We start from the raw sequence: 22537 nt of genomic DNA, 5'->3' as shown, positions 1-22537 counted from the left end.
ACCTTGTGAATTGTCTTTATAGCACTGGGTACACTGATATTGTAAAAAGAAATATTAAATATTGTGCTATTTATTATCATTGATGCTGTTCACCATGTTCGACAAGATTAAGTTGCTCTGATCATGATCCACAGCACGCCTAACTTGCCAGTATGCAGAAGCAATGCAGTACAACTTAGCAAATGTTGATAGTTTTGAATCATCTAAATGTGAACCAAATGAAGAGGGCAAGTAGTGCTGCAAGTTAAAAGGGGCAGAGCATGAAATTGACCACCTTCAAGAAAATGCTTTCCCAAATATGTCAAAGCTTAAGTATTGTGTTTATGGGTACCTAGGCAGTAGTGAATCTGTGAAGGAAATGTCATATTTGGAGAACATCTTTCCAGATATAGAACCATGGGAGGCAATAGAATAAAGGATAGGCAACTCTGGCTCTGGAGTGCCACAAACCATTTTGGTTTTCAGAACATTCATAATGAATTTGCTTGAGATACATTTGCGTACAATGGGAGCAGTGCATGGAAATATACCTCAAGGATATTATTGTCGATATCCTGAAAAGCAGACCTATTTGTGGCACTAAAGGATTGGAGCTGCCTACCCCTGCATTAGAACATATCAAGAAGACCTGACTTCATTGCTAGAAGCAGTTAAGCTTATCACAAAAATATAGGCCTATCAATATGGCCATCTGTGTTCCTTCAGTAGATAATCATCAGGTCTATCCAGTACCGAGCGGTAGGAAGAGCTGTGTTAGTGCCTGCGGCACCCGCGGTTGCCGCACACACAGTGCAGCTCACCTACCGCTCGATCCTGAACACTAATTTTATTTAAATGTAAACCGCGTCCGTGAAGCCTTAGGCCCGCGCAACCCATTTTACTGGATAGAGCACCTATACAGTATCCTGGGTGCGCGGGCCTAAGGCTTCACGCCACGCTGGTATCTGTCATTTCAAATGTCATTTGAAATGACAGATACCAGGAAGTCTGTCATCTCTCTCCCCTCCTCCCGAAGCAGGGCGCGAAAAGCAGCCTTGCTCCGGGAGGAGGGGAGAGAGATGACAGTGGCGAAGCAACTTACTTTTGCATCCGATTGGACCCGACAGCGGCGAAGCCAAAAAAAAAGCGAAAAAACCAAAAGGTAACCCTGACCTGACCCGACCCGGACCCGACTTACTTTTGCAGCCGTCCGGCCATCTGTAGAAGATATCGTTGCTCCCCTACCTCCCCGGGAAGATGGCTGCCAGCATGGGGGAAAGCTGCCCCTGTGCATTCAATTGGCTGCTCAAGACGTGACGTCACGACGTTTGACGTCACGTCTTGAGCAGCCAATTGAATGCACAGGGGCCGCTTTCCCCCGTGCTGGCAGCCATCTTCCCGGGGAGGTAGGGGAGCAACGATTTCTTCTACAGATGGCCGGACGGCTGCAAAAGTAAGTCGGGTCCGGGTCAGGTCAGGGTTACCTTTTGGTTTTTTTCGCTTTTTTCGCGGCTTCGCCGCTGTCGGGTCCAATCAGATACAAAAGTAAGTTGCTTCGCCGCTGTCATCTCTCCTCCCGGAGCAGGCTGCTTTTCGCGCCCTGCTCCGGGAGGAGGGAAGAGTGAAGCGGCGAAGCGACTTACTTTTTGCTTTTAAGTTTTTTTTCGCTTTTTTTTTTTTTTTTTGCACTTCGGGAGGAGGGGAGAGGACTGGGGCTGCCCCAGAGACCGGCACCCATGATCGCGGCCGGGGCAGGTGAGCGGGGGCTGGGGGAAAGCTTGCCACCTACCCTTACCCCTGCCTCTACCACAGGGGTCAGGGTAGGCGGTAAGTTAGCAGGTTAAACGAGCGGCAAACGGCAGGGAAAACTAGCGATAGTCGGGGCGCGGGTTACGGGATGCTAGGGAATAGCTAATTCGCTCGTTTGCATGCAATATGCAGGCCGCGTGCGGAAGGGGTTGCCAGGGGATTTTAGGACGCAGTAGGAGTAGGTTAAAGGGGATTCGGGATCGCAGGAAGGGCTAACGCGGCCGGAAAGTGAATAGAATGCGGTTTAGGAGCGGAGTAAACGCGGCCGCACTTTACTGGATAGACCTGTCATGTGATGGAGAAGGGGTAAAGCTAGTGCGTCCAAAACGCGCATCCAAATGCGTCCAAATGCCCTCTTCCACTTTCTCATTCCCCCCTCTCCCTCACTCACTGTATCAGCCTGAAAGTAAAGTGCTGCTCCTGCTCTGGGCTGCCAACAGTCTGAACTACTTCCCACAGCCTGACGACATTAAAAGCCTGCTCAGTGTCGCATGTGTTAGCAAGTGAAAGAAGACATTTTGAGCCTGGCCTTTATTGATGATGTCAGGCGAAGGAGGCAACTCAGAGAGATGTTCACTTGGCAGCAGAAAATTTTCTGATACACCACCAACTTCAGCAGTCACACTGCACCCTTGCAATAGTTGACATACTATGGACTTTTCCTCCACCCTTGCAATAGTTGACATACTATGGACTTTTCCTCCAGGGACTTAATTCTTTTTAAACCTAGCTATGCTAGATGCCTTGACCTTGTCCTCTGGCAAAAAAATTCCAGTTTGTGCATTGAGTGAAAAAATACTTTCTCCAATTTGTTTTAAATCTAGTACTTGTCAGCTTCATGGAGTGTCCCCTAGTCTTGGTACTATTTGAAAGAACAAATAACCGTTCCCTATACCTGCTGCACCCCTTTGATATCCCCGCTGTAGTCTCTTCTCCAAGCTGAAGAATGCTTAATTTTTCTTTGAGTGCAGCTCTTTTCCCCTTTATCATTTTTTTTGCCTGTCTCTGTACCTTTTCTAGCTCTTTTATCATTTTTTGAGACTGGGCAACCAGAATCACACACAGTACTCAAGGTGCAGTCATACCATGGATGAATTATGATGATCTGTTTTATTTTCCATTCCTTTTCAAACCATTACTCATGTTCAGTTTGCTTTTTTGATTGCTTTGTACACTGAGCTGAGGATTTTAATGTAGTGCCCTATTGAGACCCAGATATTTTTCCTAGGTGGTGATTCCTAATACGGAGCCAGGCATTGTGTACTTATAGTTAAGATTATTTTTCCCTATTTACATCACGTTGCACTTGTCCACATTAAATTTTCGTCTGCTATTAGATACCCAGTCCTTAATTCTCACCAATGTCCTTCTATAGTTACAATCAGCTTGGGTTTTTTTTTTTATAATTTTGTATTATCTGCAATTTTGATCTTGGTCCATATTCTTTTTCATATTGTTTTTTAGAATATTAAACAGTACTAGTCCTAAAACAGTTCCCTGGAGCACACCACTGTCTACACTTCTGCACTGGGAAAACTGACCATTTAATTCTACATTCTTGTTTCCTGTCTTTTAACAAGTTACCAATCCATAATAGGACATCACTTCCTACCCCAATGACTTTTAAATTTCCTGAGGAGCCATTCATAAGGAATTTTGTCAAATGTCTTCTAAATATCCAGATACACTCTGACAGGCTCACTTTTATCTACATATTTAACAAGCTCAAAAGAAATCTAGTAGATTAAAGGAATAATTCCATTAGCTAAATCTGTTGCTCCCCCCCCCAAGCCATGTCTATCCATATGGCCAGTAATTTTGTTCTTAAGAATAGCTAAATCCTTTCACTATCCATAACATTGCATTCTGTACCCTCTTCTGCTAGATAATTAGGGCTAAATTACCTTGATCCCATGTCCTGGAAAAATAGTAAAGGGCTGTAATTTATTTGAATGCAATGAGTCTTTTTTTTTTTTTTTTTTCCCTAAACCTGATTAATTACAAGATTGGATCTAAACATGCTTTCCTCATTAATTGATGTCGGTGGAACCTGGCTAGATGATAATATACCAGATGGGCTCCTGTCAGCAGAGGGAGAGTCATTCTCTTGCAAAAAAAAAAGAGAATTTAGATGTGATGTATGTCAAAACAACTAGTGGTGGCTCATACCACATATATCCGTAAGCATGCACACTTGGTGATCAGCAGCTAGCCAATGAAAATGATCCTTGCAAAGGCTCGTAGTGGGGTCCATCAGAAGTAATCAAATATGGCTATTATATAGACGTGAAAAAAAAATCATCAGACCAGATTGTGGCGTTCTTGCATATAATAATCTACCCCAAAATTTCAGCTCTTAATATTTTTATTTCAGCAAAAGAAAGGCATTGAGCTAATCACCAAAACCAAATCCTAAAAACATATACAGTAGGAGTATGCAGGGTTTTTATTTTGCATGATTTGCTGTGTTGTTGGGTGGGGGGAGGCTTTTCATTTTCTCTTCTGTCTTTTTGGCAGTGTGCTTTATTGGCACATGCACTAAAACCTGGCTGCCAGCCCACCACCCTTCACGCCACTGTTTCCTCACCTGCAAATTTAAAAAAAGTCACTCTCCCTTACCCTGCCCCTGAGCATTGACATTTCCTATTTCATTTTAAATGACAGTATAGCCTTAATATAAATCCCCTTTACTGGGTAAAAAAATCCATTCATGTGAGACATTTAACATTGCCATTGTTCCCATATTGTCCATGTGATTTGTTATTTTGGCTTGCATTATGTAGAAAAAACTAAGTCAAGATAAAGCGAGGCTCATAGAACACTAGAGTTGCAATCAGTCCCACAAAACAAAACCCCTCTAGATGGTCATTGTATTGAATATGGACTTGTATATGTTTTTTGGGAGGGGGGGAATCGGTTTGGTTTTTGGGGAGGCAAAAGTTCTTTATGATTGGTAGTTATTGATTGATATGGATGTGATTCTGATAATTGCTTAGCACACATTGTATAACGATAGAAATTCAGATGGGCTCCACTCGTTCACCCCCCAGATTGTATGGGTCTTTCAGTGTTTTTATGAATTGATAGTTGTTTCATTCATAGCTGAAATATAATGTCTGTGTTGCTGGATTTTTCTACCATGTTTTCAGTGAAACTCTAACAAAGATGAATATTTTTGTGACATTCATGCTTTCAAAGACACAAAACACATTTACTTTTACAGCTGTAATTTTCCTGATTAAAAGTAAAATCAATTATTTTCAAGCAGTTGTCTTATCAAAAACATAATTGGTCATAGCCAAAAAGCTAAAATTTCTGTAAATGTTGCTGCATTTATTAATTAAAAAAAAAAAAAAGGTTTGAGTTAGATACAAAATAAGAAAAGAACTATTGAAATTCAGCCCTAGACATTTTTTTTTGAGAATCAAACCAAAATATGCTATGCACAAAAATATGGAAATGGTCTTCTAAAAGAATACCTGTAAAAAGGTTAAACTAATACATCACATGTTCATGCTCACATGGCTGGCATCTTATAAGTGCTCATTTAAATTAAAGCCTGTCTCTACAGTGTCTGCCTTATTTCTGCTTTACATTGCACCATCAAGGCTCTATGGACCTAATTTGTTTCCTCCATCTGTGTAGTGAGTACAGACCCAGGAGTAATAAGGCACTCAGATATTTCCAGATTACTCTAGTGCTAGTTTTAGTTAGGATATATTTCAATTTTGACTTCTTGTTCACTTTCAGGAATGCTTTTACTAATTACCCATATTTGCTGTTTAATTCTATTAATGTTCACGCTGGGTTTTTTTTTAGGCACGTTTCTCAGCCCAGAAACAATTGTCTGATACGTGTTCTAGCTCCAGTACCTAGTACTGGTGCATCGCACCTGTGATACATTATTATACCACACCAAGTAAAGGTGCAAATAAAGGGTAGGACCTTGGCAGCGAATGGAAAGACCAAGTATCGGTCCCAAATATGTCATCCTATTTGTCCTAAGATATTGCTGAGATTGTCACGGGAGGCCTTTATTAGTTATAGCCTCAGTACGTGATACCTGTGTAATAAAAAGGAGTGAAAGGGCCTTTAATGCAGTAGCTCCCTGTCCCTGGAATGCTGTCTTAAGAGATTTGTTTGGAGGGGTATTAAGCTTTTAGAAAAGCAGTAAAAATTAGAATGTTTTTCAATAATTGAATCGTTGTTTGCTGTTATGATGGTTCCTTTTAAGGTTCTTCATTTTGTGTGTAATGGAGGTTTTATATAATTTTATACTGTCTTGATTATAGGTTGGAGAGGTGAGATTGAATTTTAATTTTATTTTGCATATGTGTTTATATTCTCAGTTGGGTCAGGTGATTTTGTTTGTACTTGTGATTTTGATGCTGTTTATATTGTACAACACCATGGATAGTGTTACTGAAAAGGCAACTGATACATTTGTAAATTAAATTTAGTTTACAGATGTTCAAATTTAGCCATAAGGGAGATGTAAGTGGGGAAAAAGATCTGGAAGAATATGTGTTATCCAAATCGGTGCATTTGTGGGGAATGGTGGAACCTTTCTAATTTCCTGTCATTTTAACTTTCTTTTGCCATATGGGATGCCCTTCGGCAGCTCCATAATGCAGACATGTATTGGCACTTAGACAAATATGTAGCTGTAACATTGCTCCAGGCAAAAGCTTCTATATTTTGAACTTCTTGAAATAAGTTGATTTTGTGCTTTTCATTTCTGATTCTTCTCTGCATCCTTTAAGTCATGTAACTAGGAGGTCTAAGTGGATACTACAGATACTATATTAGCTCCCTCCATTTAAGTTAAAGAAATGCTGTACTTTCAAGCTATGCAACTTTAGAGGTATAGAACAGTTCTAGATTAATGACTGGAAGGGGGACAGTGTGCAAATCCATGGCTCTCGTTCTAAACTTTCTAAAGGGAAACTTTGACAAAATGAGAAAAATAGGAAAAAACTGAAAGGAGCAGTTACAAAAGTAAAAAGTGTGCAAGAGGCATGGTCATTGTTAAAAAATAAATAAATAAAAATACCATGGTAGAAGTACACTCCAGATGTATTCCACACAATAACAGGCCGATACTGTAAAGTTCGCAGGAGAGCGTCTGCTCTCCCGGCACGCGCACAGGCCAGTGTCCTGTGTGCACGATTCAGTAAACCAAAATATTTAAATTAGGGCCTGCAGTAAAAAAAGGCGCTAGGGACACTAGCATGTCCCTAGTGCCCGCTGACAGCCACGGGTTCGGAAACCGGACGCTGGCAAAATTGAGCGTCCGGTTTTCAACCCACGGGCCGATTTAAAAATTTTTTTTTGCTTTTTTTTTACTTTTTGGACCTCCGACTTAATATCACCATGATATTAAGTCGGAGGGTGCACAGAAAAGCAGTTTTTACTGCTTTTCTGTGCACTTTCCCGGTGCCGGCAGAAATTAACGCCTACCTTTGGGTAGGCACTAATTTCTTAAAGTAAAATGTGCGGCTTAGCTGCATATTTTACTTACTGTATCGCGCGGGAAAGACTATAATAGGGCCATCAACATGCATTTGCATGTTGCGGGCATTATTATTCTCGGGGGAGTTGGATGCACTTTTCGATGCACTATTACCCCTTACTGAATAAGGGGTAAAGCTAGTGCGTCGAAAGCGCGCGTCCAAATGCTGGTTAACAGTGCGAAGGTAATAAAGGTGGAAAGAAAGCAAAACGATCACCGGCATGGTTAAAATGGGAGGTGAAAGAAGCTATTTTAGACAAAAGATCTTCATTCAAAAATTGCAAGGATCCAACAGAAGAAAATAGGATAATGCATAAACGTTGGCAAGTTAAATGTAAGACATTGATAAGACAGGCTAAGAGAGAATTTGAAAAGAAGTTGGCCGTAGAGGCAAAAACTCACAGTAAAAACTTTTAAAAATATATCCGAAGCAGAAAGCCTGTGAAGGAGTCAGATGATCGAGGGGTTAAAGGGGCAATTAGAGAAGATAAGGCCGTCGCGGAAATATTAAATGATTTTTTTTGCTTCAGTGTTTACTGAAGAGGATGTTGGGGGAGATACCCGTATCAGAGAAGGTTTTCATGGGTAATGATTCAGATGGACTGAACCAAATCACGGTGAACCTAAAAGATGTGGTAGGCCTGATTGTCAAACTGAAAAGTAGTAAATCACCTGGACCGGATGGTATACACTCCAGGGTTCTGAAGGAACTAAAAAATGAAATTTCAGACCTAATAGTAAAAATTTGTAACCTATCATTAAAATCATCCATTGTACCTGAATACTAGAGGGTGGCTAATGTAACCCCAATATTTAAAAAGGGCTCCAGGGGCAATCCGGGAAACTACAGACCAGTTAGCTTGACTTCAACGCCAGGAAAAATAGTGGAAAGTGTTCTGAATATCAAAATCACAGAACATATAGAAAGACATGGTTTAATGGAACAAAGTCAGCATGGTTTTACCCAAGGCAAGTCTTGCCTCACAAATCTACTTCACTTTTTTGAAGGAGTTAAACATGTAGATAAAGGTAAATCGGTAGTTGTAGTATATTTGGATTTTCAAAAGGCATTTGACAAAGTTCCTCATGAAAAGCTCCTAGGAAACGTAAAAAGTCATGGGATAGGTGGTGATGTCCTTTCATGGATTACAAACTGGCTAAAAGACAGGAAACAGAGTAGAATTAAATGGACAGTTTTTCAGTGGAAGTGAGTGGGCAGTGGAGTGCCTCAAGGATCTGTATTGGGACCCATACTTTTCAATATATTTATAAATGATCTGGAAAGAAATATGACAAGTGAGGTAATCAAATGTGCAGATGATACAAAATTGTTCAGAATAGTTAAATCACAAGCAAATTGTGATAAATTGAGGGAAGACCTTGTGAGACTGGAAAATTGGGCATCCAAATGGCAGATGAAATTTAATGTGGATAAGTGCAAGGTGATGCATATAGGAAAAAATAACCCATGCTATAGTTACACAATGTTAGGTTCCATATTAGGAGCTACCATCCAAGAAAGAGATCTAGGCATCATAGTGGATAACACATTGAAATCATTGGTTCAGTGCGCTGCGGCAGTCAAAAAAGCAAACAGAATGTTGGGAATGATGAATAAAACGGAAAATGTCATAATGCCTCTGTATCGCTCCATGGTGAATACTGTGTACAATTCTAGTCGCCGCATCTAAAAAAAGATATAATTGCGATGGAGAAGGTACAGAGAAGGGCGACAAAATGAAAAGGGGGATGGAACAGCTCCCCTATGAGGAAAGACTAGTTTAGGACTTTTCAGCTTGTAGAAGAGACGGCTGAGAGGGAGGGATATTTTGGATAATACAAGGACTAGGGGGCACTCCATGAAGTTAGCATGTGGCACATTTAAAACTAATTGGAGAAAGTTCTTTTTCACTCAAAGCCCAATTAAACTCTCGAATTTGTTGCCAGGGGATGTGGTTAGTGAAGTTAGTGTAGCTGTGTTTAAAAAAGGATTGGATAAGTTCTTGGAGGAGAAGTCCATTACCTGCTATTAATTAAGTTGACTTAGAAAATAGCCACTGCTATTACTAGCAACGGTAACATTGAATAGACTTAGTTTTTGGGTAGTTGCCAGGTTCTTATGGCCTGGATTGGCCACTGTTGGAAACAGGATGCTGGGCTTGATGGGCCCTTGGTCTGACCCAGTATGGCATGTTTGGTCGCTGGGATTTAATGCCAAGACGTCCATAGTCATGTATCTGGGATATAGTAATCCAAAAGAGCTGTATGTGATTATGGTGAAAGACCGATATGCACGGACTAAGAAAGAGAACTTGGGGTAATAGTATCTGGTGATCTAAAAACAGCAAAGCAATGTGACAAGGCGATAGCTAAAGCCAGAAAAATGCTGGGCTGCATAGAGAGAGTAACAGCCAGTAAGAAAATGGAGGTGATAATGCCCTTATATAGGTCCTTAGTGAGGACTCACCTGGAGAGCTATGTTCAGTTCTGGAGCCCATATCTCAAAAAGTATAGAGACAGAATGGAAGTGGTCCAAAGAAGGGTGACCACTGTGGTGTAGGGTCTCTATCGTAAGACTTAGGAAGAGAGGCTGAAGAATCTAAATATGCATACCCTAGAAGAGAGGATGTGCAGGGGGAGATATGATACATACCTTTGGATACCTGAAAGGTTTTAATGATGCAAAAACTCAAACCTTCTCAGTTGGAAAAAAAAACAGTAAAACTAGGCATCACAATATGTAACTTCAGGGAGGACAACTCAAAACCAACATCAAGAAATCTCTTCACAGAGAGGGTGATGGTTCCCTGGAATGCCCTGTTGGAGAAGGTAGTGAAGACAAAAATAGTCAACGAATTCAAAAGGGCATGGGATAAACATTGTAGATCACTTAAAGGCTAGAGGACGGAAATCCAGCACTATGTAAATAATTGTTCCTGTTTTTACTCCTAAAACTACTCAGGCTTCTCTTCTTATCCCAGTTCCAGCTTCCCCTGTTTTATTGTAACTTTCTTCCTTCTCTCCACCTGTTAAATGTTAGGTTTTTTCTTCACTCCCTTTGTTACTTGTAAACCGGCATGATGTGATTCTATCATGAATGCCGGTATAAAAAAATCTTTAAATAAATAAAAATAAAATAAAGAAAATGAAGAAAAGCATGCATGGAGGTAACCCGCATGAGAGTGACTACACTTAACAGAAAGCATGGGGATTGCGACCCTTAACCAATAAGCCTTGATATTTCTGACAAAACTGCAACTTCGCTCCCCACTTTGAGGGGGGGGGGCAATTGGATTCATACGACAACCAAAATGGGCCCTGACTTTTACGGTCTAGGATACTGATTTGCAGACATAAGGGAAAAAGCACAGGACTGCTTCTACAACAAAGTCCAAAAACAAAACATGTCAAACAGCACTGTCTTCATTTTCAAGAAGGCTCTTCACCCAGTAAAAATAAATAAATAAATAAATGTTAGCATTATTTTTTTATGGGTTTGATAGTTGCTTGGCTTTTCATTGTAAATATTACTACCCTTATATGGCTTGTGGGTAACTGCACGGAGTGACAATTGCTACCCTAAGAGAAATATGAGGGTAACCTGTGCGGCAGATGATACTGTAAGAAGCTTGCTGGGCAAACTAGATAGACCATTTGGTCCTTTTCTGTCTTCATTAATATGTTACTATATAAATGACTCTGCCGCCTTCTAGGGATGTGAATCGTGTCCTCGATCGTCTTAACGATCGATTTCGGCTTGGAGGGGGAGGGAATCGTATTGTTGCCGTTTGGGGGGGTAAAATATCGTGAAAAATCGTGAAAAATCTAAAAATATAAAAATCGCAAAACCGGCACATTAAAACCCCCTAAAACCCACCCCCGACCCTTTAAATTAAATCCCCCACCCTCCCGAACCCCCCCCAAATGAGTTAAATAACCTGCGGGTCCAGCGGCGGTCCGGAACGGCAGCGGTCCGGAACGGGCTCCTGCTCCTGAATCTTGTTGTCTTCAGCCGGCGCCATTTTCCAAAATGGCGCCGAAAAATGGCGGCGGCCATAGACGAACACGATTGGATGGCAGGAGGTCCTTCCGGACCCCCGCTGGACTTTTGGCAAGTCTCGTGGGGGTCAGGAGGCCCCCCACAAGCTGGCCAAAAGTTCCTGGAGGTCCAGCGGGGTCAGGGAGCGATTTCCCGCCACGAATCATTTTCGTACGGAAAATGGCGCCGGCAGGAGATCGACTGCAGGAGGTCGTTCAGCGAGGGTTCCGGCGCCTTGCTGAACAACCTCCTGCAGTCGATCTCCTGCCGGCGCCATTTTCCGTACGAAACGATTCGCGGCGGGAAATCGCTCCCTGACCCCCGCTGGACCTCCAGGAACTTTTGGCCAGCTTGTGGGGGGCCTCCTGACCCCCACGAGACTTGCCAAAAGTCCAGCGGGGGTCCGGAAGGACCTCCTGCCGTCCAATCGTGTTTGTCTATGGCCGCCGCCATTTTTCGGCGCCATTTTGGAAAATGGCGCCGGCTGAAGACAACAAGATTCAGGAGCAGGAGCCCGTTCCGGACCGCTGCCGTTCCGGACCGCCGCTGGACCCGCAGGTTATTTAACTCATTTGGGGGGGGGTTCGGGAGGGTGGGGGATTTAATTTAAAGGGTCGGGGGTGGGTTTTAGGGGGTTTTAGTGTGCCGGCTCACGATTCTAACGATTTATAACGATAAATCGTTAGAATCTCTATTGTATTGTGTTCCATAACGGTTTAAGACGATATTAAAATTATCGGACGATAATTTTAATCGTCCTAAAACGATTCACATCCCTACCGCCTTCTGCCTCTGCTGCACCACATTGAAGTAGATGGGAGCAGGTAATTGCTTATCTAGCATTTTACCTGACCCCTGCCTCTGTAACTGCTTTACCTTAACTACAATAACCTGTCTTTTATCTTGTTTGGGGGACTTTTAATATGATCACTAGTAGTGTCTGTGCTTTCCCTTTACACTCCTTCATCTTCCATTCTTGCCACCAGATTTGCCATCTGATGCCAGAGAGGGTATTGGCAATGGAATGATGCAGTTTTATACAGATGTGACTAGTGGCACTTGCTGAGGCCTTTGGTGTCATAATGCACCCACTAGTGTAGACACATAGCAGGCAATCACTTTTCTTGTGAAAGAAAACGGACTGCTATACTATGTGCTTCCACTAAATGAGAGAGACACACACCAAAGCTGAGAGAGGAAAAGCTGCATTGCTACTGTATAACTTCCAGTCAGACACACACACACACAGATCTTTCTTCCTTTGGGCTGGAGACCTTGAAACATTTTCCATAGCCATCTAACTCTTGTTGATATTATAATCCTAACAAAGAGAAAGATCAGTGGCTTTCAAACACACAAGAGTTATAGAAATAACGCCTTTGTCTCTGAAATCCGTCAGACATATTTCCAAACTGTGACTGTGCACAAGGTCTAGATTGCCTTTCGCTTTCAAGTTAAGAAAAGATGAGGAACTCTGGTCAAATTTATGGAGCTGCCAGCTAGGAAAGGCTGATTGGGGGGAAAAGTGCTTCACCTTGATTTGGTTCTGCTTCTTCTGTCCCTTCCCATCCTGGCTCTGCTCTCTCTGGCTTGAGTAGAAAAAAAAGCTGCACTTTTGCCTGCCCTAGAGACTGCAATGGATCTAAAAATTAATGGAAACCAAAAACATTTTTTTTGAGTCCCCACCCATTCATTTTGTTTGGAATGAAAACAAACAAAATGGTATTTTACATTTTAGATTACCCATTTATTCCAAATGAATGCATATCCATATTAAATATCTGAAGCTTCTCTTTTAGCTTAATTTTTGGTGGACAAAACCTGTAATGAATTGTATTCCTACTAGTTAAAATTCCAAAGACTTGCACAAACGTCTAAAATCATAGCAAGCTGTCTGAGAAATCTTTGTTTTGGCTCTCCTGTGAGGTTATCAGCAATTTTCAGCAGCTCAATAAATGATTTGCTTTTATTTCATTAACCAGAGCTTCATTCTGTCATCTTAAAATAACATTTTCTCTTATTAGGATAGAGGTCACATCATGATTTGATTCCCTTCTCAGGATTACTGGCTCTTAGTTCCTTCTATTTTATTAAAGGTATAGTTTTAAAAATTGTTTTGCAGTGTTTTCTCATCTGTAACATTTTGATTCCAACACTAAAACTAATGAAATTCAATGCAAATGAAGGAAAAAAAGATTTAGACTTTATCATTTTATTATAGTAGGAGGTGGCAGTAATGTCTCCATGCTAATACTTGACAAGGTGCCGAAAGCCTGTGGATAAAGGTGAACCGGTAGATATAGTGTGTTTGGCAAAGTTCCTCATGAGAAGCTTCTAAGAAAACTAAAACGTCATGGGATAGGATGCGATGTCCTTTTATGAATTGCAGACTGGTTAAAAGTTAGGAAATAGAATAAAATGGTCTATTTTCACAATGGAAAAAGGTAAACAGTGGAGTGTCTCAGGGATCTGTACTTGGACCTGTGATTTTTTTTATATATTTATAAATGATCTGGAAAGGGATACGATGAGTGAGTGATCAAATTTGCAAATGACACACAATTATTCAGAGTAGTTAAATCACAAGCAGATTGTGATAAATTGCAGAAGGACCTTGAGAGACTGGAAGATTGGGCATCCATATGGCAGATGAAATAAGTGAACAAGTGCAAGGTGATGCATATAGTGAAAAATATCCTATGCTGTAGCAAATGTTAGGTTCCATTTTAGGAGTTAGCACTCAGGGAAAAGATCTGGTGTCATAATTGATATTACATTGAAATGGGCTCAGTGTGCTGTAGCGGTCAAAAAAAAAAAAAAAAAGCAGTCAATGTTAGGAATTATTAGGAGGGGAAGGGCAAATAAGAGAGGCTATCATAATGCCTCATATCGCTCCATGGTGAGACCGCACCTTGAATACTGTGTGCAATTCTGGTCGCCACGTCTCAAAAAATATATAGTTGCACTGAAGAAAGTACAGAGAAGGGAAACTAAGTAAAGGGCATGGAATGGCTCCCCTATGAGAAAAGGCTAAAGAGACTAGGGCTGTTCAGCTTGGAGAAGAGACGGCTGAGGGGGGATATAATAGAGATCTAAAAAATCATGAAAGGACTTGAATAAGTAAATGTGAAATGGCTATTTACTCTTTCCAATAATAGAAGGACTAAGGGGCACTGCACGAAGTTAGCAAATAGCACATTTAAAAGAAATTGTCTAAAGATTTTTGACACAATGCACAATTAAGCTCTGGAATTTGTTGCCAGAGGATGTGGTTAAGGCAGCTTGTGTAGCCTCTTTAAAAAAAAAAAAAAAAAAAAAAAAAGTTTGGATAAGTTCCTGGAGAAGAAGTCCAAAAACTGCTATTAATCAATAAGGAAAAGACACTGCTTGTTGCTGGCATTAGTAGCATGGGATCTATTTAATGTTTGTGTACTTGCCAGTTACTTGTGATTTGAATTGGCCACTGTTGGAGACAGGATACTGGGTTTGATGTATCCTTGGTGTGACCTAATATGGCATATCTTATGTTCTTATGTAGGTTTGACCTTCTCTCAAGGAAGAGTCCATAAACATTAGTCAAAACCAACAAAAGAATAGTGAAAATTCATAGACCCTTCATCTGTCTTCATTATGCTGACTTTCATAGAGAAATATAGTTTTTATGCTTCAGGAAGAAGAACCACCATAGATACTCTACTAATGTCTTTCACTCTGCCCTGTCGCACATTGGCCCACAAGATTTGATTTACCTTATTTTTTTCTTTCTCTTTTCTTAAACAAAAAAATCCCCTCCCACCCAAAAAAAAAAAAATCTTGCTCAAGGAGGCCCTTATTCTTATTCTTTACTGAAATCCTAGCAGGAAGAAATTGTACCTCTGAAAGCTGATTCTAGAAAAGATTGTTTTTAAAGTCTGTTGTTGCTTGACCCAGCAGTATACCTTAAAAAAAAAAAAAAAAAAAAAAAAAGGCTCGTTAGTTCTCTAATGGGTAAACATGATTTCCTAACAAATAAGAACGTAAGATTTGCCATACTCACTCAGATAAAAAGTGTATCGAGCACAACAGTTTGTCTCTGATAGTGACCCATTTGGGTCACTAGGAAATACCTGGCAGATCCCACAGTCAATCTGTATCTTTTTGCATTCTCCCAGAGGAAACTGGTAGCTTTCCCAAGTCTACCTGGATAATAATTTTCTTCTAGGACAGGGTTAGGCAACTCCAATCATCAAGTTTATTAGGATATCTTCACTGAATATGCACTCAAGGGCTAGATGCCTATCCCCTGCTTCAGGAATTTATTTATACCCTTTTTAAACCCAGCTATGCTAGATGCCTTGACCATATCCACCAGCAACAAATTCCATAGATTGATTGTACATTAAAAAAATACTTTAATATGTTTTAAATCTGCTACTTGCTAGTTTCATGGAATGTCCCCTAGTCTTAGTACTATTTGAAAGGGTAAGTGACCATTTCCCAGTTCCCTATAGAAAAAGATTTACTCCCTCAGACTCAGAGCAAGAGTATTCTTAGTCAATGTTTCCTAACCATCTCCTGGAGGCATATTATCTAACCAACTGGTTTTCAGGATATCTGCAATGAATATGAATATAAGAAATGTGTATATACTGAGTCTCCATTGCATAGAAATCTCTCTCATGCATATTCATTGTGGCAGTCCTGAAAGCCTGACTGGATAGGTGCGCCTCCAGGAGTATTCACACTATCATTGAACTTTTGAGCTACAATAAATAACTATTGAGGTGTTTGAAACAAGTTAGTTCTCCTCCTTCCTTGGATTAGATCTTGTAAGAGGACTTGTTTGCTACTGCCTCACTAGTTCCTTCCTTGAAAACATTGAGCTACACCTAGGCTGGATCCCTCAGGTACAACTACTTCTATCTATATCAAAGGCACTACTGCTAGAACTTTTCTGTGGCCATAGAAACATGCTGGCAGAAAAAGACCATATGGCCCATCTAGTCTGCCCATCTGTCCAATTAATTTAGCATCACTTCCTTAGAGATTCCCTGTATTTATACCATGCTTTCTTGAATTCCTTGTTTTCGCCTCCATGTCCACTGGGAGGCTGTTCCATGCATCTACCACCCTACATCCATCACCTGCTCTTCAATGTAAATCATGCCATTACCTGCCAGCAAGGTCCCTCTGCTGTCTACATAAGACACAGGTCAGTCTCTAAGGAAAGTAAATAAATGGACATATTTCTGACATTAGAAATTGCAATATCCAGAAACCAATAAGAGAACTTTTCAATCTTACAGGACACATTCTCTATCTGACCTTAAGGTTGCCATATTCTTACAAAAGAACTTCAGAGGAACATTGAAGCATGAAAATGAACATCAGCACCCTAGATCTGAATAGAGACAATGGCTTCATGACTCAATACAACTAACTATGACTAACTGTTATTAAATCATTCTGTCTTTTCACAGTTATCGGTTTTCAGTAGGCTGTTCTATAGTTCAGTTTATTAAATTTTATATACCGATGTATCAGAAATCATCACATCGGTTTACAATAATAAAAATATCATAAAACAATCAATAAATATCATAAAACATTGTGAACAATGCATGGTTCTAAAACATAGCTAAGAGTAATAAAAGCAATACAAGTTAAATAAAATGCTATTAATGTTCTCTCCACATAGTCCTGCCTAATTCAATGCCTTCTCTTTGTTCTGTACATATTTTACCCATCTCCTGTACAACACTTCATGCATCTAATGAAGCTAATGCTTCAATAAAGTGGTTAGTCTATAAGGTGCTACCAGACCCTGTCATTTTTGTATGATATATAGTTTGTTTAAAAAAAAAAAGGTTAGCTTCCTTTTATTTTAGTCACTTTGTTTCAAATCCATCTAAACTATTGGCATATATAATACCAGAAAAGCACTTGTGCTGTCTGAAGTTGTTAAAATGTATTATAATGTATTGACTTTAATTTTAAGTATGTTATGTATCAGTATAGTTCATCAGGATATTGAGGCCCTCCACTCAAGCAAGAGAATTGCACTTAAGTGGGTAGCATGGCAGAGGGTAGATAGGAATGTGGACCCCCACATAGGTGGAAAACATGTGAAGTCATTCAGCATATTTACCAGAATATAAAAATACTTTTGAGTTTTGAGAGAGCAGTTCTGTTTTTCAGTGCATCGGTGATACACTAAGAATGTATCAAAATATAGACATCAGAACATAAAAATTACCAGACAGGATTCATGTGTCAAGAGGGCTGAAAAGCATAAAATTAACTTGAATGACAAGAGTATAAATTGATGACTTGTATTGTTCATGTTTGTAATGAAGGTGATGGGGAGATGAGTCATTGTAAAATAGATTAAAAATAAAAATTAGTCCATCCACTCTACTCATTGGTACCATACTGCAAGGTTATCCCCTGCTGCCAGCAAGAAAAGCTAGACTGTTTGTAGGATATCACTTATTATCCAACTCAGTTTTTGTTTTCTTCCACATGGCTTCTTCACTATCATTGGTAGATGAACATCAAAATCTCACACTAAATCCAAAACCCAGCCACCTTCACCCTTATACCCCAAGTTCCATCTCCAAGTTTTGTTACAATCTAAAACAGCTACCCAAAACTAGTAAGGCAGTTGTCCAGAAACATCCAGCCTTCCCTTGCTTATTGCCTTTTGGTTTTAACCATGGCCTCGTCTTTCATATTACGCCAGCCTTTTTTGGAAGTTTGTAGTCGTACTGTCACTGTTAAGGTTGTAATTGCAACGCCATGGAAGTTCCTCCAGTCTCCTTGTAAGCTTGATGCAGATGTGCCACTGTAACTAATGCTCCATACAGGTTTACACCAGGATAGTAATGGTTTGACCTATGACAGCCGAATGGAGCCCTGCCATAGTTGTTAGGGTTTTACTTCCACTCTGACCACTGGCCTGCATTTCCCCCCTTTTTCATCATCCAGATTCTAAGTGCTTGAGCAAACATGCAAGGCCTTTCCTTTATTTCTTCCACCTGTCCAACCCCACACAACCTGTATTAACTGTTACTTGCCTTTACCAATGCACTCTGTCCAAGCATGTTTACATTGTTTAAAGAAATATTTTCTTATGATTCCCTTATACTTTCCTCTCTGCAACTTAATATTTTGATTCTTTGTCCTTGAATTTCCTTTTCTTTGGAAGATTTTACCTTCCTGCAATTTATTTAAGCCTTTCAAATATTTATATGTCTTTATATTTCTTTCTGAAATAGGTAAAATTGCACATTACAATATGCTGTCTTCAGTTTTAAGTATATCATGGATCATTTTAGGAGGCTCTGTATCATTTTAGTAGCCCTTATCTGAACCATCTCCTATTATTGCTCTGAGAAAATGAGGAGCAGTGGCATTGGGTTCCTGTGGAACGAAAGACAGCCGCAGTGGTAGGCATTATAAAAACTTTACCACTTTGTCCCATGGCTATCCAATGTCCTCTCCTTCCCCTGCACCATGCATGTCCTAGTGTGCACATGTGAGAGGAGGAAGGAAGCAGGGCTGCTGTGACATTGTAACTAGCAGTGTGTTCAGCATCCCTGCGCTGCTGCCTGTTTATTTTTTCTGGAAGTGATTTTATGGGAGAAAGACTGACCAGATGATGGTGAGAGGATGATTGTGGGGGATGGGGGTCTAGAGTTGCCATCCCTCCAAGATTGTCCCGGAGTCTCCAATAATTAAAGATTTCACTGCAGTACACAGTTGCACGTGATCCTGGAGAAAACTTAGTGAATTCTCGATAAAAGAATACCAAATGAAGGTCTGATTTATCTTAGCTTCTCATGGGTTTCATATATTCCTTGGAGACTATAGACCAGCCAAGTTTTTTAATGTCAAGGTTTAAAGAGAATGACAACAGAGTAGATGCAGGAAGATCGAGTTTCTGTGAAATAAAGAAAAAAGTATGTACATAGTATTTGTCTAATGAAAGCCATTTACTTTTTTTCTTCTAATTATTTTTTAGTAGAAATTTATTTTGTCAAAAATACAGAATAGCAATACACAAGCAGTAAATCTACAGTTCCATACATGAAAACCATAACAACAAATGTACACAACAAAACAAAATTGGAGACAATACCTACCACAATAATTTCCTTGGCCTCATTCCCTATTTCTCCCCTCTTTCCCTTCTCTTACTACCTTATTCTTCTCCCCTCGACTCCCAGCTTCCACCTTCCCCTCTCCTCCCTTAATCACCCCAGTCAAGCCTATTCCTCCCTCCTGATGCATATGAAATGTCATATGTATATTTAAGCAGAAAAATCATTAAGGATCTGACTTCGAACTTTGTATGGTGAGAGATATAAGGAAGCCAAACATCTAATAGCATTTTTCTCCTAAGGTATGAGAATGAACAAGGTATCTGTTCGATCACCAACAAATAACATATTTTATTTTTTTTAAAAGTGAAGGAGCAGATGGTTGTCTCCAGAAACATAATATAGTTATTTTCACCAATAACAAGACCTTCCAAATCCACATTATTTGTGATAGGTCAGACTCATACTGCATTCTAATATCTCCAAACAAGGCGGGCACAGCATCCAGCACTGATTGAGGTATAATATCATTCATATGTGTGTTTACTTCCCCAAAAAAACCTGAATCTTGGGGCACAACCAAAAGGGAGTGTCTTATGTTTCCCACTTCAGTAAGACACTTCATATAGAGATCCAAGTAGGCAATGTAAGCCAAATTTGCCTGTCTGTGAAATAAATGCATGGTGCAGAAATATAAATTTGTTTCTTTTACTTTTATGTTGCTAGTAAGTTTGGAGATAGAGGCAAAACAAGCCATAAACACTTTCATAGGAAAATGAACATGGAGTTCCTCCTCCTACTTAGACATCAGAGCACCAAAATCCCACTCAGGTTGCATACGTATCAGAATTTTATACAGAGAGGACCAGGTATGTTTTCCAGGATCCCCTACATCGAACCATTCCTGTAAAAACCAGTTTTCCTTGTTAAATTCTGAGGAAAGGAGAGAATTCACATAGTGGCACGATTGAAGATGACAAAAAATAGTCTCTGGCAAATCAAGACTCCTGTAATTTAGCAAAACTTAATGTTACCCTGCTCATCCAGCAATTGACCCACAACTTGTAAACTCTGGGCACCTCCAATCTTCAAAACGGCCCCTCTCCATATCCAGTGCAAATTGATTATTACCTGTTAAGGGTAGAAAAGATGAATTAGCTCGATGTAGGTGTAGTTTACAAAGAAGTCACTTCTAAGACCTAGAAAGCGACCCTATCAAACAATGATATTTTAATGGGCTTGGCAATTGACTATCAGTAAGATGTAAAAGAAACTGCATAGAAAAGGGAAAAATCAACAGATTCAAACTCCATATAATAAGCTGTGTCCTGGAGCCAATCTCCCACATGACGTAAGTTCACTGCCATATTATACAGTTCAAGATCAGAAATTCCTAAACCATTTTTCCCCCATAGCAACTTCAGTTAAAGCGCTAAATGGGACTTATTTCCCCTCTAGACATAAGATCTCATATCCCTCGAACAAAAGCAACAAGTGCTTCTGCAAATAGAAAGGGAGCAATCCAAAAACATAGCCACTTTAAATATATTCTGCCAATGAGAGAAACATTGAGGGGTCAAAACCGTCAGTTTGTTTTGTGATGTCTAACAACTTTTATATATTAACCTCGTAGTACAATAAGTTGTTTGGCAAAAAAAAAAAAAAAGCTTAGCATCCACCCATTTCAGTGAAAATGTTCCTTCCCATCTCAACATTGGCTAATCCCCCACTGCCAAAGCCTCAGAGTTATCAAGATTTAACTTGAATCTTACTAGTGGCCCATAAATTCTGAATTTCTGTAGTAATGCTGTTAAAGAAAGGTTCCAGATCTAATACGTGTAATAAGTCATCTGCAAAAGCAGATAACTTGAACTGGTTCCCATGGATACTTACACCTTTAAAGTTCGGAGTGGTTACAACTGACACAAGAGTGGATCCAAAGCTTAAACAAGGGGGACAGTGGCCAGACCTGTCCAGTGCCTATACCCAAAATAAATTCCAGAGATAATTCCCTGTTCATCAAAATATTAGTTCTCGGTTTGTTGTATAACAAATCTAACTGAGCAAAGATCCATCCAATCCATGCATTTTTAGGGACTCATAAAGAAACAACCAGCTTACACTGTCAAATGCCTTTTCGGCATCGAAACTAATAGCAGAGATTGTAAATGATTTTGTGCTACATAATCCATAGTAGCCAATATTTTCCATACATTCATTTCTGAAGTTCTCCCCTTCACATAAGAACATAAGAACATGCCATACTGGGTCAGACCAAGGGTCTATCAAGCCCAGCATCCTGTTTCCAACAGTGGCCAATCCAGGCCATAAGAACTTGGCAAGTACCCAAAAACTAAGTCTATTCCATGTTACTGTTGCTAGTAATAGCGGTGGTTATTATCTAAGGCAACTTAATTAATAACTGGTAATGGACTTCTCCTCCAAGAACTTATCCAATCCTTTTTTAAACACAGCTATACTAACTGCACTAACCACATCATCTGGCAACAAATTCCAGAGTTTAATTGGGCGTTGAGTGAAAAAGAACTTTCTCTGATTAGTTTTAAATGTGCCACATGCTAACTTCATGGAGTGCCCCCTAGTCTTTCTATTATCTGAAAGAGTAAAAAACCGATTCACATCTACCCGTTCTAGACCTCTCATGACTTTAAACACCTCTATCATATCCCCCCTCAGCCGTCTCTTCTCCAAGCTGAAAAGTCCTAACCTCTTTAGTCTTTCCTCATAGGCGAGCTGTTCCATTCCCTTTATCATTTTGGTCGCCCTTCTCTGTATCTTCTTCATCTCAATTATATCTTTTTTGAGATGCAGCGACCAGAATTGTGCACAGTATTCAAGGTGTGGTCTCACCATGGAGCGATACAGAGGCATTATGACATTTTCCGTTTTATTCACCATTCCCTTTCTAATAATTCCCAACATTCTATTTGCTTTTTTGACTGCCGCAGCACACTGAACCGACAATTTCAATGTGTTATCCACTATGACACCTAGATCTCTTTCTTGGGTAGTAGCACCTAATATGGAACCTAACATTGTGTAACTATAGCATGGGTTATTTTTCCCTATATGCATCACCTTGCACTTGTCCACATT

The 22537-nt window shown here is 40.0% G+C and overlaps 1 protein-coding gene across 4 annotated transcripts in view; it reads left to right on the top strand.

Annotated features, from left to right (window-relative positions):
* Positions 1–22537, top strand: part of STXBP5 (syntaxin binding protein 5) — a 1098992-nt gene that overhangs the window by 596860 nt on the left and 479595 nt on the right. The gene's annotated exons all lie outside the window — the stretch shown is intronic.

This window comes from Rhinatrema bivittatum, chromosome 3 (assembly GCF_901001135.1).
Source record: "Rhinatrema bivittatum chromosome 3, aRhiBiv1.1, whole genome shotgun sequence".
In the NCBI taxonomy this organism is placed as follows: Eukaryota; Metazoa; Chordata; class Amphibia; order Gymnophiona; family Rhinatrematidae; genus Rhinatrema; species Rhinatrema bivittatum.
The sequence above is the reverse complement of the archived record's forward strand: the minus strand, read 5'-3'. Positions and strand labels throughout refer to the sequence as shown.